The sequence below is a fragment of the Myotis nattereri genome, assembly GCF_964212035.1.
Source record: "Myotis nattereri genome assembly, chromosome: 5".
Lineage (NCBI taxonomy): Eukaryota > Metazoa > Chordata > Mammalia > Chiroptera > Vespertilionidae > Myotis > Myotis nattereri.
This window is the reverse complement of record NC_138080.1, coordinates 62676992-62695737: the sequence shown is the minus strand read 5'-3', so window position 1 is coordinate 62695737 and position 18746 is coordinate 62676992.

The window sequence follows — 18746 nt, the reverse complement described above, 5'->3', positions numbered from 1 at the left end:
GTAGGTACTGTCATTGCACTTAGGATGTTCTGCAGACTCCCTGGAACTCTCCTTCTATGGAGGGTCCCCAACTGCAGGTCATTTAACTTGAGCAAGGTCACTTCTCCAACCGGCTGCTACGACTCCTTTTATCAGTTCCCTGGGGTAGGATCCCTCTCAAAATGGCCTACGGTCAGTTCCCTTTCGTGGCATGCAAATCTAGATAATGGCAAGGACACGGGCAGAGCAGAGATTATCCCTGAGATTCTCTTCCTTCTGCCACCAGGAAGGGGAAGCTCCGGTCACAGCCCCTCACCATTAGACTGGATAAGAATAACTCAAGTAACGTGTCTTCAAACAGCTTGACCAACACACGTCAGAGTCTTAACCTGATCCCTCTCTGTAGACTCCTCACTTAGAGTGGGTAGCAAAGCACTTCATTCTTCTTCCCCACCCCAGCAACACATAGGAAGTGCTCTCCAAGGAAATGTCTCCCTGAAGTGTCCAATCCCCATTTTTTACATATATTTTATTGATTTTTTTACAGAGAATTAGAAACATCAGTGAGAGAGAAACATCGATCAGCTGCCTCCCACACACCCCCTACTGGGGATGTGCCCACCACCAAGGTACATGCCCTTGACCGGAATCGAACCTGGGACCCTTGAGTCCGCAGGCTGACGCTCTATCCACTGAGCCAAACTGGTTGGGCAACCCCCATTTTTTATACATGCCTATGGATGTTGACAGTTAATGCAGGTTAGGATCAGCCCCTTTGCAAGTCTAGCTCCTTCATTTAGAATGCTGTGTTCTCCAATTTCAGGCCTCTAGAGACAAAAGAAAAAAATTCCACTGAATATCCTGTTGCTTACATGGAAAGTCTTAATAATAATTAAAGCAGTTCAAACAGTGGAATTGTCAGCCTGTTGAATACCTAAAGAGTTTGAGTAGAAGCTAGATCTCGATTCTAGACTGTCGGAGCACAGATAAGGAAGGCTGCAGCACAGATTGGAAAGAGAATTGTCTTGAGGGTACTTTCTAGCTCAAAGATGGATTCTAAACCTACCCAGCCGATCACTTTGTAAGGCATATAAATGTCTAATCACTATGCTGTACACCGGAAACTGATATAATATTGGATGTCAACTGTAATTGAAAATAAATATTAAAAAAGGCTTCATGACCCACAGGCTGCCCCTTTAAAGGAAGAGCAGAGAAGTTCCTCTACCTTTCAAAAACAAATAGAGGGAAATAACATTAACAAAGAAAACAGAATGTGATGCAACTCAGTGAACAGCTCCACATATCCTACTTGGCTATCATTTATTTGATCTCTTCTCATTTTGTTTGAATTGGCATATCATGATAGCACCAAGCTTGTTATTTCAACGTTAACATCAAATCCCTAAAGAAGTAAAAGGAGAATTCTGAGTTCAGATACATCAAGAATTCAGATAACCAAAAGAAGTTTAAAAATAAAACAGTAGCAACATTGGAGTAGTCATAGAGAAATATTCAACTTCATTCTGTTTAAAAAATAATTACTAACAATTACAATAAGGACAATTAAAATAATTTTGTTCTCTTCTTCCTTTCCTTCAGGCTCTTTCATTTTAATTGCACTGGTACTTTCTTTCTTAGGCCAGATATTATCAAACTCAATTAGGGTCCTCTTTGCCCCCCGCAAGGTTGCTTTAGTTTGATCTCTGAATAACAGAAAGGCATGTTCGAACTCTAGGTTAGCGTTTTCCTAATCTTGCTAATCCCCATCAACACTTACACATTTTAGCACTTTCCTAGAAAACCTAGATGCAGAACTCATTTCTCTGAGGTCCTGAGGATTCCCCCGACCTCCCCCCAGTCCCCCCTCCTTCCCCCCCCCCGGCCCCCCCACACACATACAGTGAGCTATGCAGATTTTCGAACATTTGCACAGGAGCTGGAGGAAAAGGTTAACATTTTTCACCCTACACCACACAACTTAAAACCCCTCAGATATTCTTGCCTCCAGTGTCCTCTTCAGCTATACCTCCATGGAAGATTTCTTTTTCTTCTGTTGACCTCTCCCCTCCTACAATACCTAGACTCTGGGCTCTTTTCTCCTCTCTCCCAGATTTTCCTCAAACATTTCCCGCTCTTCTCTCCTTTATATGTGGAGTAAATCTACTCTACTCAGAGCCTACTGGCCATTTTGCACATGATGGCTCCTGCCCCCATGAAAATACAAGGGAGCCACCACCTCTGATTACCAGAACATGCTCATCTGGCTAACGTTCCTCTCCCGGGAGGTGTATCTGGACATCCTTCTGAATGACATGTTCTCCCTCTATTTAGATAGGCAATCTGAGTGAAATAATGCACATTTTCTCCATGAATTGTTTCTCTGTCCCATCAACCGAAGTTTAATGGATAATTTCTACCATCATCCTCCACAGTAGTCACAGCAGATAATTCAATCCAACGACACAAATACGTGACAAAGCCGGGTCTGACTTCATTGTCAAAAATGAAATGGAGGGTGCACCAAGGTCCGAGTGGGCAAGCCCTGAAGCCTTCGGCACCTGGATGTCTCTCCTCTCCACTATCTATGCTTCTCAAGGCCCCGAGGGTTACATTCCACAAGCCTCATTTTATTTCCAACCATACATCTAGAAACTTGTTTAGATGGAAATAATGATGACAATGATTCAGATAATTATACCTTGAATTTATAGGACACTTTGCTGAGAAACTGAGAATTCTTCTCAAAGATCTAAGACTCGCCATTATTTATTTCCCTTCCCTATCATCATCCAGAAGGTAATGACTGTACCTATAAATGCAGGATTATTTCAAGAGTTGAAATCCTTTTTGAATGGTTACCCTGAAATATAGAGGACTAGCATCTTCCACCCACACCCCACGCAGGAGTGATTAAACAGGGAGCTGGCCGTGAGTTACAGCGCCCAGGGTGGCTGCAAAGTAGCAGTTTACTTCCTGCCTGGGTACGGCATTCAGACGTGCGCCAGGTATCATTAGAGAAGGTGTGCAGCAACCGTCAGCCCCCAGATAATTACAGACCACAGTTCCTTTTATGATGAGCTCCCAGTCGGTACTCTACCTGCTCTGGCAGCACTGCACGCGGAGAATACAAGGGGCAGGCCTGCTGCTCACCTGAGGTTCATGATTACCCTGTGGCTTTTCTCTACGGTTTATACATTCTAATATTTTTCCTGCTAGGCTATCACCTGGCAGCTTCTACAGGGAAAGAAAGAAGTGCACTGTGGATCAAACTGCCCGTCCATTGCCTCGATACAGGTGCGCCTGCGTGGGTATGTTTCGCTGACTGCATTGTCGCGGTACCTTGAAACCAAATAGGAAAAGGAAGAACCCAGGTAAAGAAACTACCTGAATCAAAATCAGCTCTCCAAAGGTGTGATGTGCAAGCAATGTCCTTGTCGGGGTGTAAGATGATGTGCATGAGGGTTATCTGCACAGGGCAGACATTACCACGCTCTTGCTTTAAAGTGATGTCTTGCAATGTGCAAACAGGCATAAAACACACATCAAGAACTTTCATTTGCATTCCTTAAATGCTGCCTTTACTAGGAAAGCACAGGTCTTGATGTGCGCAGATCATAATTTTGGCCCAGCTAGACTGCTCTTTATGTGGAGAAAATGAAAGTCCTTTGAAGATGAATGGGCCTGTGTGTCTTCATTCATTTTGCCAGGGCACAGCCATGCTGATTCCTGCACTGTAGGAATTTAAGGAGAGCAAGTCTCAGCCTCACCCGAGAGATATGAATTATGATGTAATCTTCCCTAGATTGCCTGCACCTCTTCCGTCTCCCACAACCCCTTCAGTGGACCATGTCAACACTAACTTCCTCCAGATACTTCTATGAAAAGTCCAAGCTCAATGGCTCAGTAAATATAGGAAAGGGTCAGGCATCTTGCCCAGAGAATTAGCAAGTTCAGTTTTGTACATCAGAACTCCCTGAAATGGTGTTTGGATTTCTTGGGGTATTTTCTTCCTTAGGCAAATGCAATGCAAATAAAATAAAATAAAATAAAATAAAATTGCATTTCTTTCCTCAACATGCATCCATCCCTTGGTTCAAGCCCATCCACAGGAAAACACAGCTGCCCTGCTGTGGCTTCTCCTGCCTGGGTCCTTAATGAGGCTCTGCTAATCTCCTATCCTACAGTGGTTCATTTTTCACTATATCCTATAGCTGTGTGGCTTTTGGGTTAAGATTCGTTTTTTAAGAGCAGTGTCTAAAGGCAATCCATTGATCAGAGAGTGATATCCTGACTGCCTCTTTTATCATTTCCCAGTCAGACTTGGGCTGCAGGTGGAATCCTGCAGTTTCTTTGTTTAACATTAAAAATAATTTCATTTTCCTGCCAGAAGCCAGTCTTACTGATCATGTTGCTGCTTTAGAAGCCTGGAGAAACATGGCTTTCACCTCACTTTCAGTAGTGAGAGATGGCAGATAATCCTAATTAAGAAAGAAACACGGGATGGGTAGAAAGACTGCAGTATAGAACAAAAAGAATAGCAACTCCACTGTAGTAGCTATTTCCATAATCTGAAGAGAACGGGAAATTGTCAAGGCAGCAGGAATTGCTTTCAAGAGCAGTCTCCTCTCTAAGACTAAAAAGCAGAGATGCAGCTAAATTTACTCAAATCTGTTTCTGCTTCTTTCTGCAGCTCAGTTAAGGATTTCGATTTAATCTAGTGCTGCAAAGCCAATAGTTCAGTAGAAAACACAGATTCTGAAGGGAAAATGGTTTTTATTCAAGAAGCAAAACATATATTTTACTATTGCATGAAGTAAATTGGAATTCAAAAGATCAGAAGATATTTTACCCCAGGCATTATTTCTTCCTTTCTTTTCTTCAAATCATCAGTTAAAAATCTTCTAGTTGAGGACTCAGAGTTGACATGGGAAATGTCAATGCCTGCAGTATTATGACCCGCCGTCTCTGACTTGGGTTTCTAATACAGTTACCAAATGGTTGAGTGTTTGTTAATTATAGCCCTGGGTAAAGGCAATGTACAGAATCCAGGGTGGCACACCATGAATGCTAAATCTGAACACAGCACAGAGAAAATCCAGGAACTTCAGTAAATCAGAACCTATTTGTTTATACAGCTGTCATAACAGATAATAGATGTTTCCTATATATGCCACTGAGAACAGGAAGTAAATTTCACTCCAGAATTAGGTAGAAATGGCACGAGCTTTGGGTCAGACAGACCTAACTCCATGTAAACACATAGAGACCACATGCTATACATGTTTTGGAATGTAGGTTCTGGAGTCTCTGGAGTTCTACTTACTGACTGTGTGATGGGGCCAGAAACATTTAGGGCTCATCCACATCAGTGTGTACCTCTTTTTTCCCCTCACAGTTAGGTCAGCCATATGATTGAAATCAGGCAATGAAATGTGGCCAGAGGTGATGTAAAGCCAGGCTCCTAAAATATTCCAAGTAATTTTTCATATCCACTCTCAAAGAAGGCGGAACTGAAAGTCTCAAAGATAGTGAAGTCACATAATGGAAGGACTCAATTCCTCAGCTGCTACTTGGAATAAAGTTGGAGTAAAGCCACCTAACTAGGAACATGTGCCTCTGTATTTATGGGTGAGAATCAGCCTTTGTTTGGCTATTTCACAAAGAATTGTTTTAATAGCAGCCAGCCTTATTTATTTATAGTGACCATGGAGCTGGAAAATTAAGATATTATCATCTACTTCAGAAGTCCCTGTGAGGATGGAATGAGATAACAAACTTAGGTGCACAGCAACTATCCCTCCTTCTTTACATGAGTTTGAATCTGTAGCCTAAACTATTTATTTGTCTGTTAGCTAAAGAACACAGAAAGTTAAATATGTGTTTTATGACATATGCTATACAAATAAATACATGTTTTTATATATGTATATAAATACACACCTTATCCAGTCGATACATTCCTCCATTATTAAATCACAGAAATTATTAGTCTTTAGGATGGCCATATGGTTATAAGAAAAGGAAGGCAATAAATCATAAATTTTAGAACAATCTTTTGGTGCTCATGCCAGACTCCCCATCAGCGTTTTTCCTCCCTGGAGCAGAATACAAGAATGTGATTCACGTGGAATCGCAGAATTCATGTATTCTACTCAAATCAATTTACATGTGATTCGTGTAGAATCACAGAATGAAAAGTCCAAAGTGTGAACTTAATGTAGCTCTTTATATTGAAAGCCCAGAGCTAGAATTCAAGTCTGTGTCCTAAAAAGATTACCCAAGACAGAAAGCTGTTGTGACCAATTTCTGGGACTTTTAGAAACACCTCCATGCTCATCAAATTAGATAGCCTAAGAGCTCTTTCTAACAGTAGTGTACTGTGTCAGGCAGTGCAGAATGGGAGATCAAAATTTTAGAGAGATCCTAATGCCTTCTCACTAACAATTAGAACTAGAATAAATAGTATGGTTGAAGTCAGTTGTATTTATAGAAAGAATATAACTGCTCAAGTCCAGTGCATTAAATGCTTAAGCTATAGAGATATTGGGTCACATTGGTTCACAAGAGAGATCTAAATTCAGGCAAGATCTACCCTACCACATAACCTCTTTATGGTCCTGAAGGAACTGAGCTAGGAACCCCAGGCAGGTTAGAATTTAAATTCCAACTGCCATGCATTATTTATAATAGGAGCAGACAAAGTGTCCCTCAATGGCTGAATGAATAAAAATAATGTGGTATATAAAATTAAGTATTATTTATATATTTTAAAAAAGGAAATCCTGCCATTTGGAACAACAAGGATGAGCTTTGAGGACATTATTCTAAGTTTAATAAGTCATACAGAGAAGACAAATACCATACGACCTCACTTATAAGTGGAATCTAAAAAAACAAAAGTCATAGAAACAATGAATAGATTTATGGTTGCCAGAGGTGAAAGATAAGAAGTGGAAGAAATGGGCACAGATGGTCAAAAGGTACAAATTCAAAGTTATATGATACATAAGTTTTGGGGATTTAATGTATAACAGGATGACTATACTTCACAATACGGTATTATATATATTTGAAAATTGCTAAGAGAAGATTTTAAAAGTTCTCATTACAAGACAACTTGTATCTATGTAAGGCAATGGATGTGTTAACTAACATATTGTGGAAATAATTTTGAGGTCATATATAAAGATATATACTCACCTCATTATATACCTTAAACTTATACAATATAATACGCACTTTGTTCTCTTCTGTATCCCACTGTTTTAATTTTACTCATTGTTATACAATGGTATCCCTAATTCAACATAAAGCATAGGTTTTTTTGCTACAACATTATTATTTTTTATTTAGGATATTTTTCCATTGATTTTTAGAGAGAGTGAAAGAGAGGGGGAGAGTTAGAAAGAGAAACCTCTACATGAGAGAGAAATAGCAGTTGGTTGCCTCCTGCACGCACCCTGACCAGGGCTGGGGATCGAGCCTGCAAGCTAGGTATGTGCCCTTGACCAGAATTTAACCTGGGACCCTCAGTCCGCAAGGCCAATGCTCTACCCACTGAGCAAAACTGGCTAAGAAACAATGCTATCATTAATACACAAGAATGAGATCGTGTAAAACTAGCCTGTGAGTGTCTTTGCTAGATGGCAAACTCTGTGAGGGAGGGAACTCATTTTTGTTTATACAGAACCTAGCATGGTATTTGGCAGACAGTCAGCACTAGAGAAGTGTTTATTAATTTGAATTTTTGTAAATGTTCCTTAATATTTAGTGTCTATGTTTCTCTTAGCATGAACATTTCCTAGTTCCTGGAAACTCTTAATAATGAAGTATAAAACAACTATTTCATATCATACTCAGTGCCACAAGGTTGACTATACCGTAGGTCAGTTCTTTTGCATCTTTTATTTTACTTATTAAGTAGATGTGAGTAAACACCACAAGGAAAGACACATGTTAGGATTTTAGACATATTTAAATATGTAAAAATCCTCATTAGCTTTAGACAATTTACCATAGTTTGGGAATAAGACAGTACACTGGAAAAGCTTTAGGTCTCATTCAGTGATGTGTTCATAGTGGGTACTCAATAATGCTAATCGAATAATGGAGGGTTGGCACTCAGTGGAAATGAAAGCCTAGCTGATGATGAAAATGAACTTTTGATCCACATGGGGAAAGTGCCAGTATTTTAAAATCCTGAATAGCTATACTTGTTCCCAGACTCCCATTACTTTAGTTCCTTTGGGTAAATTCAGAAGCAGAACAAATGTGCAAAAGATTCACTAATCTGATTCTCAGAGAATATTTTCTTGATTTTACTCCCCTGCCCCCACTTTCAGACCCACAAAGAAAACTTGCAAAGGTGCAAGATTCCAACTTTGCCGGCATTCACTGCCTTTCCTCTGCCCAGTTTCTCTCTCTGGGAATGTGATTTAGATCACTTCATATCCAGCTTTGCGGAGCTGAGAAAGCATGTGGGAGGAGGTTGTGAAGAGAAGGATCATGGTGCTTCCAGCTTCACTCAGGCAACAAACTGCAACAGCTCAATAGTTCAGAGTGAAATGATCAGAACCCAAAGCTTGAAAATCCCCATTAGCCAAACATTTGTGGCAGTAGCATGAAATGTGCTTTCTTTAGGGGTGACAGGCTGTAGGCCTGCTGTCTGTCAATCGGGCTCTCCCCCAGATGTCACAAGCCAGGAAGTTCTCTTCTCCACCACAGGGGTAGCGCCTCAGTCAAGGTGAAAACTAGAAAGGTATAAAAACTGGACTGTTCTTGACCGGGACCTCCACGAAGCCTTGGAAGTATTCAGGGAAGATGCCTGCAGCCTAGGGATTATGAAGCATCCCATCACCCAAGGAAAGGATGAGGGTTAGGGCAGCATAGAAATGCAGTTAGTCTTATCACTGAACTTATTAACTAGACAACTTGGGTCAGTTGGTGCTTGATTTGTTTATAAATTTCCATGATGTTGGACAAGGAATTAGAGCTGATACATTATCTACGTTTAACACATATCTTTAAAAAGCGCACTTATTCATTAAATGACCACGAGAAAACTTCCAAAGACCCTCAGAGGCAGTGAAGCCCTAAAGAGCCTTTCATGTCTTGACAATGAATTCTATGAACATAGCAGGTCAAAATTCATTCAATTTAGACAGCGCTTCAGATGGGAAAGCCACTAGGAGTTAGTGGACCCAAGCAGGGTTTTGGAGAGATACAACAGACTTGAAATCCTAGCTCTTGTCTACACAATAGTTATGTGACTCTGTAAATTATTTAATCTCTCCAGCCTTCAATTTTCCTATCTATAAAGTGGGGTTTTAGGGTAACAAATCTACAATGTTTTAATAAAACTGATGTACTTGGAAGAATTTATGAGTTTGGGAGCACATTGTAAGTGCTTAATAAGCATTAGTTATAATATCTAAATTTGCATTTAAACATTATATGAGTTGGAAAAATTGGCTAGATTCTTTGGTTTTGTTGTAAGATTCGAAAGTATATTTGAAAATGTTTCTTCAAAAAGGAGAAAACAAAAGAGCCTTAATAACATGAAAGGGAATAAGACCCAAGGCTGCTATATTTATAGATTATGTGCAAGAAGAAGTTCCCCAAACTATAGCAAAACAGTTAAATGTGTCTTTTATGAACATTTAAAGTTTTCTGTGATTGAATCAGCCATCCATTAAATTTTAAATTAAGAAAAGCCTTCTAGAGAAGATAGCCATCTAAACAACTAAAATAGGGATTAAAAAAAAACAAACCTATTAATTTGATTTTACCATTATTGCTAAAATAAAACTTTAGAGGCAAGTAAACTAGTCTATGTAAATCAAATTTTATATAAAAATTAGGTATTCATAATAAGCCCAGCAAATTGTCTACATGTAATATACTTTGATTTCATACACAAGCACTTCCAGATAGCTATTTCAAAAAAGAAAAAGTAAAAAAGAAAACTGTTTGCTTTTTAAATTCACCCCAAGGTAGCAATAATCTTATTAGTTCCATTTGAGACTTATTTACATATTCATTATATGACTGATGCAAATAAGTCAATTTCCTCACTACCATATTAGGATTTGCACAAAACAAGAGCATTATGGAATTTGAAGCATTGCAAATCATTGACTGACAACACTAATGTTCAAATTTTAAAACTGAGAACAAATTGGTAGTTACAAAACAGTCACCAGGATGTAAAGTACAACATAAGGAAGAATATGGTCACTAATATGGTAATAACTATATATGGTGCCAGGTGGGTACTGGAAATATTGGTGAAAACATTTGGTAAAGTTGTTTAACCACTGTGCTGTGGTTAGACAACTCAACTAAGGTGGGAGCAGGAGGAGCACCGCTCAGCCAGAAGCCCTAAGCTGGGCTCATGGCTGGCAAGCGCAGCAGTGGTGGCAGGAGCCTCTCCTGCCTATGTCCACAAGGAGCAGGCCTAAGCCATCAGTCGGACATCCCCTGAGGGTTCCCGGACTGCAAGAGGGCATAGGCTGGGCTGAGGGACCCTCTCTGAGTACACAAATTTTGTGTACCGAGCCTCTAGTATAAAATAATATTGATTATAAACTGTAATTGAATAATAAATTTAAAAAAAAAAGACCTGAGGACCACAGCAGAGAACCAACTTGCCTAAAAGTATAAACAAAACAATCCCATGCGTGTTTTTCTCACACAAAGAGCGCTTGTTCTCTCACTTGGGGAGGACAATTCCACACATCACTGCCAGTGTATTAGTTTCCTAGGGTTAATATAGCAAATCATTATAAACTGCATGGCTTAAAGTAAGAGAAATATCTATATATATGGTATTTCATGTTTCTGGAGACAGAAGTCCAAAATCAGGGTGAAGGTGGGCTGTACCTTCTGGGGAGCAGCCATTTCTGCTGTCTTCCAGCTTCCCATCAGCATCCTTGCTCTATGGCCTCCCCCTCTCTGTTCCTTCTTGGCATCACCTTCTCTGTAGGGTTCTGACTCCACACCTCCCCATATAGAGCACACCCAGAAAATCCTGGATGAATCCTCCTCTCAAAATCCTTAATGTAATCACATCTTTTGCTATATAAGGTGATATTCACAGACTTTGGAGACTAGGTTGTAGAAGTTCTTTTAAGGGGGACATGAGGGTGAATAAGACACCATTTAGCCCACTGCAGCCGGGCAATGTTAATGAGTCTGTGAATCCATCTAAAATACATACTCTATGTCTGAGGGGCTTCAGATGATTAAAGTTTAAGGAATTTTTGTCCTTTACCATTTGATCTGCAACCCACTTCTCCTAATTAATTTGAATGTGATGTAACTACTGAATTCTCCCATGAGCAGACCATTTTTATCTAGATCTTAGAGTTCTAGTTAATCTTGACATGCGGATTCTAGTTCAACATGGTAGAATGGATACATCCAAAGATCTCTGTTTATTCTTGAAACTGCACTAGGGAGCCAATTAAGGAATAAAACAGATAAAGACATATAAGCTCAAAGATTACAGCGGAAGATACAAAAGCAGAAGAGATATGCAGGCCTACCTTGGAGATATTGAATGCTTAGTTCCAGACCACTGCAATAAAGGATCACAATAAAGTAAGTCATAATCTTTTTGCCAGTGAAGGGTCTTGCTTTCAATTTATATAAAATGCAACACCAGTAGACTATAATAAAGCAAAGTGTAATAAAACAATATATGCCTGTATCAACCAAATATTGGAAGGTGGAAAGAGATGGATAAGTGGCTTCTGACTTAACAGAGCAGAGAAAGACAATCCTACGTTTACAAAGGGATAAATCAATAAATTGTATCCAGGGTATATACCTAAAAACTCCAGAAAAGCTGAGGAATTGGAGTAATTAGTTATGCTCAAAGGCCATGTCAGAGTAAAGATTCAATAATGAGCTGCAATTCCTAAATCCAAAATTTCTGAAAACTAAAGTTTTCTAAAAACTCAGCAGCAAAAGTTATCTGAAATAATTTGCCATCAAAGTGACTTAAAATATGTAAAGCTAATAATTATAGTCTTTATTCACACCCCCTAGTATGACTATTCATGTTCCATTACAGAAAATTCAATGTTTGACTAAGGAGGCCGTCTTAGTTCCCACTACATAATATATAGCTTATACACTATATTATTTTTTTAAATCTTAAAAAAAATCTAAATGGAACTACCTAAGGGGCTGGCACAGAGGGAGGAAAAATGAGAGGAAGGAGGGTAGGGTTCTCAATCTTTCAGGTGTTAAATATGTCACATTATTAACCAAATACTGAATTTTTACCCTTTAAATATGTCCAAGTCCTAATCACTGGAACCGTGAATAGATTAGGTTACATGACCAAGGAGAATGAAGGTTGTAGATAGAATTAAGTTTTGTAACCCGCTGACTCTCAGACAGAGAGGTTATCCTGAATGACCTGGGTGAACCCATTATAATCAAAAGGCAGAAAAGAGAGTCAGAGAAAGAGATGTGATGAAGGAAGAGTTCAGTCAGAGTGATGTGATGTGACAAGAATGCACCTGTTGTTGCTGGCTTTGAACTTAGAGGAAGCAGGTTATGAGCCAAGAAACATGGGCAGCCTCTAGAAGCTGGAAAAGGCAAGAAAACATTCGCCCCCTGGAGCCTCCAAAGAGGAATGCAGCCCTGCCCACAAACCTGACCACCTTGATTTTACTCTAGTGTTAGACTTCTAACCCAGAGGTTCTATTGTCTACATCAGGTTTTTCCACTGAAAATTTCTTCCCCCCGCCCCCCCACCCCCCCACCCCCTGCTTTCCACAGTCTACTCTTTGGAAGGAAGGTGCTATGCTATGAAGAGTGGGAGTTATACTCTATCCACTTCCTTGGAGGTAGAGAAGCTACATAAATTATTTGGAATTTTTCTGCAGGAGAAATTTGTCCATTCTCTCCCATTTATTTACTTTTTCAATCATTTATTTATGTCAGTATGGATATTTATTTGATATATAGGATTATTAGATTTCCATTTACATCTCCTTGTCCAAAGATGGGCCATATGCCCAACCCTAGACCAATTACTGGTAAAAAGATCTGCATAATTGGCTTTGACTGTTCATGATTCACCACTAGGGTTGTACACAATGCCCAGCCCCCCTCCCCCCCCCCCCCCCCCCCCCCGCCGTCCTCCCAAAATAGATCAACTCAAAGAATAAGGAAGGAGTGAATACATTGCTATTTAGTGGGGAATAAACACTCATATGACTAACAGGTCATCTATTTTTGTTTTAATATGAAATGAGTTTAAGACACTGGTGCTCTAAATCTATCAAGCAGAGATAGCAGACTGACTGATTTACCATCATATTTGAAAATAAATTTCTTATGGTCTTGACACATCTAGGTAGCTGAAAAAAAAGTGCATATTTTTCATATTTAAGCAAAAAGGGGTTTTTATTGTTTTGTTTGTTAAGGAAAAGTCTTAAAAGGAAAGCTATATATTCCAGGAGTTTGCTGTACATATTACAATAAAGATTCCCAGAAAACAAATGAACTGGGTGAATTGCCTGGGTTTTTTTGCTTTTGTTTCTTCATGTGCCATCCTAGCTAGCTATAGTCCCCACTGATTCAATCAGACACCATTTTAGATGCGGTTGCAATGAGCCCCCATAGATGTACTTAAAGCCACTAATCAGATGACTTTGAGTAAGGTAGATTATCCTGGATAATCTGGATGGGCCTAATTGAATTCGCTCAAAGAATTTAAAGGCACAGCTGAAGTTTCACAAATAGAGGAGAAATTTTTCTTGTGGACAACTACCACCCATGACCATATATTCAATCCTTTCCACTATCTTCCCTTCCTCGTTTCCTGCCTAATGGATTTTGGACTTGTTTAGCTAGCCCCCACAATCAACTAAGGCGATTTCTTGTAATAAATAGCCCTGCCTTCCTTCTCCCTCCTTCCTATCTGTCTGTCTTGCCTACCTGCCCATTCATCCATCCATCCATCTGTCCATCCATCCACCCATACACCCACCCACCCACCCATCCATCCATTCATCCATCAGTTCGTCCACCCACCCAATGATTCTGCTTCTCTGATTGAACTCTGATTGATACACTTAAGGACAAATTATTTCAGACACGTTTATCTTCTGCTTAGTGTTACAATAATCCTCCTTCATCGTAATCTTTCTATAATGCTTTTTCTCTAACTTTTATCAACTCTTACAGGTAAAGAATTAAATGGCTTCACTGATATTCAGTGCACTCTAAACAAGTCACATGCTCTGGAAGGAAATGTCTTCTGAGCTCAGCTGAATTAGAAGGGAAGGACTGAGAAGGGGGGAAATTAGGGCAGAGTGCAGAAGGTGAAGATAATGCAGTCACAAGATGAAAAAGACTACATGTTGATTTTTGACAAAATAAATATATCCAAAACATCTGCTGATTTTGGGGTGTTTTGAGTACTCCCCAGGCTTGTTGATACAGTGCTAGAAGTAAACAAGAATCCAGAGCTGGCTTATTCCAGCTCTTGCCTTTCAACATGGGCCAAATCTTTAAATTCCTTAGTTGTGAGATACTCCAACCTTTTCCTTCTTCATCACAGTTGTTCAGTCTTTATTGCTTGCCTGGAGAATAATTAATAATCTATAGAAATTATCCTTTCCCATGAATCTATCTCAGGCAATCTCTTCAGACAACACTATCAAGTTCTTGGTATCTTACTGTAATTAAAGTAGCTCAGTGTTTGAAGAAAGAATTCTTGAGTTTGAGTCTAGTCCAATCCCAGTCAGAACATTATCTCTCTTCCCTCTCTATTTTCCAGCATAATACTCACAATCTCCCTACATTCAATACCACTTATTTATTCATCTTGTTTATTATCTTTCCCCACTAGAAAATAAAATGTAAGCTCCAGGAGTGCTGGGACTCTGTCAATGGAATGAGGCCCTGCTGAATTTCAGGAAGTAGTACAGTGTCTGGCACAAAGTGGATGCTTATTAAATACCAACCAAACCAATCTCACTCTTACTGAATCTGTAACATGAACATAATCACAGCACCTAATTTACTAGATTAATATGAGGGGGAAATGATAATGCATATGTGACACTCTGGAATATACTAGTTGACCGAATTCAGAAACTTTCTATAGGGATTCCAACATCTACTTCCTTCCCAACAGAGTATATGGAAGATAGATAAGCACAGGGCAGAAATAAAGCATTCCTCAATTTTACCAGTTCTCAGATTACACTACTCTATTACCTATAATTCTTTAATTCCTTTTTTTAAATTGATTTCAGAGAGAGAAAGGAAGAGAGAGAAAAACATTAATGATGAGAGAGAATCAGCTAGTGACTGTCTCCTACACGCCCGCTACTAGAGATCAAGCCCACATCCTGGGCATGTGCCCTGACCAGGAATTGAACCATGACTTCCTGGTTTATTGGTGGGCACTCAACCACTGAACCACACTGGCCAGGCCAGCTCATTAATGCTTTATCTCCAACACTGTCTTGTGATGGAATCCACTGAAAAGGGTGTTTGCTTTAAGCTAGTACAGCACTAAGTAGTAGGGATTTAGGAAGAATCTTTGCTGCTTATCATTTAGCCAAGTCAGTCCACCAGCCAATCAACAGGATAACTTCGGCCTGGCATTCTTTTATTTTTTAAAAAAATGGATATTTTATTGATTTTTTATAGAGAGGAAGGGAGAGGGATAGAGTTAGAAACATCGATGAGAGAGAAACATCGACCAGCTGCCTCCTGCACACCTACTACTGGGGATGTGCCCACAGCCAAGGTACACGCCCTTGACCAGAATCGAACCTGGGACCTTTTAGTCAGCAGGCCGACGCTCTATCCACTGAGCCAAACCGGTTAGGGCCTGCCTGGCATTCTGCTGCAAGTGGAGAAGTATTTAAGACCAGTAAGCCACTTCTTCCAGTAACTAGCAATAATGTCAAGCCATTTTTCTCCAGATATAACCCAAATACCTAATGCTGCACTTAGCAGTTTATCCTTCTTGCTCCTTCTTTGTAGAAATGGAAGAAAAGTGGATCTCCCTTATACAATAAAATACCGAAGAGAGCTCGCAAGTAAACTCTTGAATATTCCATTTCGAACCCTGAGACCAAAGAACCGCAATGTGCAAGGCTTCATTCTCTGGTACTCTGACTCTGAGAGTGAATGAGCAGCGTTGAATAAAAAGACTCACGAATGAGGCCCTCAGGGACACACAAGAATGTTAACAGTGGTTCTCTCTGGGTCACGGAGAATGTTTGCTGGTGATATCTTTATTTTCCCCCACAATGATTATTCATTATTTATATCTGTATCTATTTATTTTGAAAGGATTTTTTCCTTTTTAAAATGGCATTTTAAATCTTGGGATAATAGAAATGTTGTAAATGTCTGCAACAGCTTATCATCATTAACCAAGTAAAATCACAGAAAAGATGAAAAACGAACAGGAGTTTAAAACATGGATATAGTAACCACAGGTCACATAAAAAAAATATGCAGTCTAAAGTTCCATAAACAGCAAACTGTCTCATTCCTTTCCTCAGTCCTGTTTGAGAAAAACCAAGATGGCCGGGAAGCTACTGAAAACCTCCCTCTCACAATCCTCAAATTACTATTTGGATCTTGGATCTTTAGCAGACCAGCAGTGGCTAAGAGAAAACATTATTAAACATAGCCAGCAGAAAAGGAATTAAAATGTTTAATCTTCCTACCAAGCTCGTAAAATGTAACAACGCCCAGGCTGGCTGCCTTGACTACCTTGCTGTTTGGAAGAAAGGATGTTTGCAGCTAGCTCTTTGAGGGTGGGTAGGGACTATATTGCTTCTAGTTTTTTCCAAGAGCTGGATTCAAGTTGGTTAAAACTGTGGTGCACACTCCCAGGGGCACATCCCTAGTCCTGAGCCTGTCCCGAGTAACCTCTATATACCCTTTGGGTTTTACTCTCCTCTGTGGCACTTCCTATAAATTCTCAAGATTTGGAGGTGGAATGAGGAAGGCAAAAAACAATCTACGGTGCTTTTAAAGAGATACCAAGATAAAGAATCTAATTCTCTCTACCAGTGTTCTCCTCTTGGATAACTGAGGACGAGAAGTAAGAAAAATGATTGGAGAACCAGGTTGGTGACACCAGGAAACTGAATTCATGCCTTAAGGAAAGTAAAGCAAATAGCATGACAAATGCTAATCTATCTATCATCTATCTATCTATCTATCTATCTATCTATCTATCTATCTATCTATGCCTAATATGCAAATTGTCCCCTCAGAAGTTCGACCGGGAGACTGGGAGTTTGATGCTCGCTATGACGTGTGCTGACCACCAGGGGGTGGCACAGAACTAAGGAAGCCCCCAGCCGGCAGCCAGCAGCCAGGGAAGGAAGGCCCCAAGGCCCCAGCCATCAGCCAGAAGGCCCTGATCAGCCCTGATCGCCGGCCAGGCCTAGGGACCCTACCCATGCACGAATTTCATGCACTGGGCCTCTAGTTTTAATATAAGATGTAATTGGTAGCCTATTTTTCCCCTTTCCAAAGCCTGAAAAATTGGGAAACTGGTCTATCAAAAGTGTTTTGCCTAATAAATCAAAAGCATTGCTTTTCTTTGGAATCATGTATTCCCCACCAAGAAGTGGATTCTCCTGACATTCACTGAAGACCTATGGAACTTATCCACTTTTCTATTCAGCCACTCAGTCTTAGCGCTGGTCCACCTTTCAATTAGTTCTCTTTTTTAAAAGCGGGGAGCCTTATTGTCTGTTTGTTTTTAGGCAACAAAAACATTGAAATATTTTACTATCTCTGACCAGTCCAAGTGCACACAGAGAAGATAGATTAATCACCTTATAAAATGGGTTTTTTCTTCAGGTGAGACTAACCTCACCTCACCTCTCGCAACTTTACAGGCTGTCTGCTGAAGGTGACATCACAAAATGTAACCTTGGGAGGTTGGGAGGTATGTGAAACTGCAGTGATCTGCCTTGCAGCAGGGTCACTGAGCTGACCACTGTCCCACAACGCCACTACCCTGTATGTGAGTCCAGATTTCCAGGCCAGTGGGGATATTTCTCAGTATCTAATTGGCTATGTTTGCACCTTTGTACCCAAGACCCTGGGTTACCTGCTGCAGTGTCATTTTAGACACCTGTCCCTCACCATTTTCTCTGATCAGCTTATTCTTTCAAGTATAAGGCCCACACCCACCCCACTTGTTCACTCCAGCCCAAGAGCACAAGAAGGAGGAGGGTCTGTCCAGTCACCAGGCTCCTTACCTCAGCAGTCTTGCCCTTCATGGCGTGGTCTTGGCTGTTGGGCAGTAACATGTGTGAGGAAAGTATGGCCAGGTGGGCAGTGTTCTTCCACTCAGCTACCTCCCTTCATCTCATGACTACTAGGCAATAAAGAACTACAATTATCTATTCATATTCAGCTTACAAACCCTATTCTGTAGAAGAAAAATGAAAAGGTAAAAATAATGTCGCCACATTTACTATGTAAGCAAAACAAAATTCATGGTGAAACTTGGTGCACAAGTTAGGGTCTGCCAATTTTTCCATTTGTTGAAAGTATGTATAGCAGACTATTTTAAAGAAAAAATTAATAATTCATGTTTTTTTAATATGCAAATGGCCTCTCAACACATTTGATAAGTAAACTATTAGCTCCTTGTTACACTTTCATTCTTTTGGTTTATGGAGACTTTAGTTTCCTTCTACCCTTCAAATTACTAGCAAACACCATCTTTAATATCTCTTCCTCCACTACTG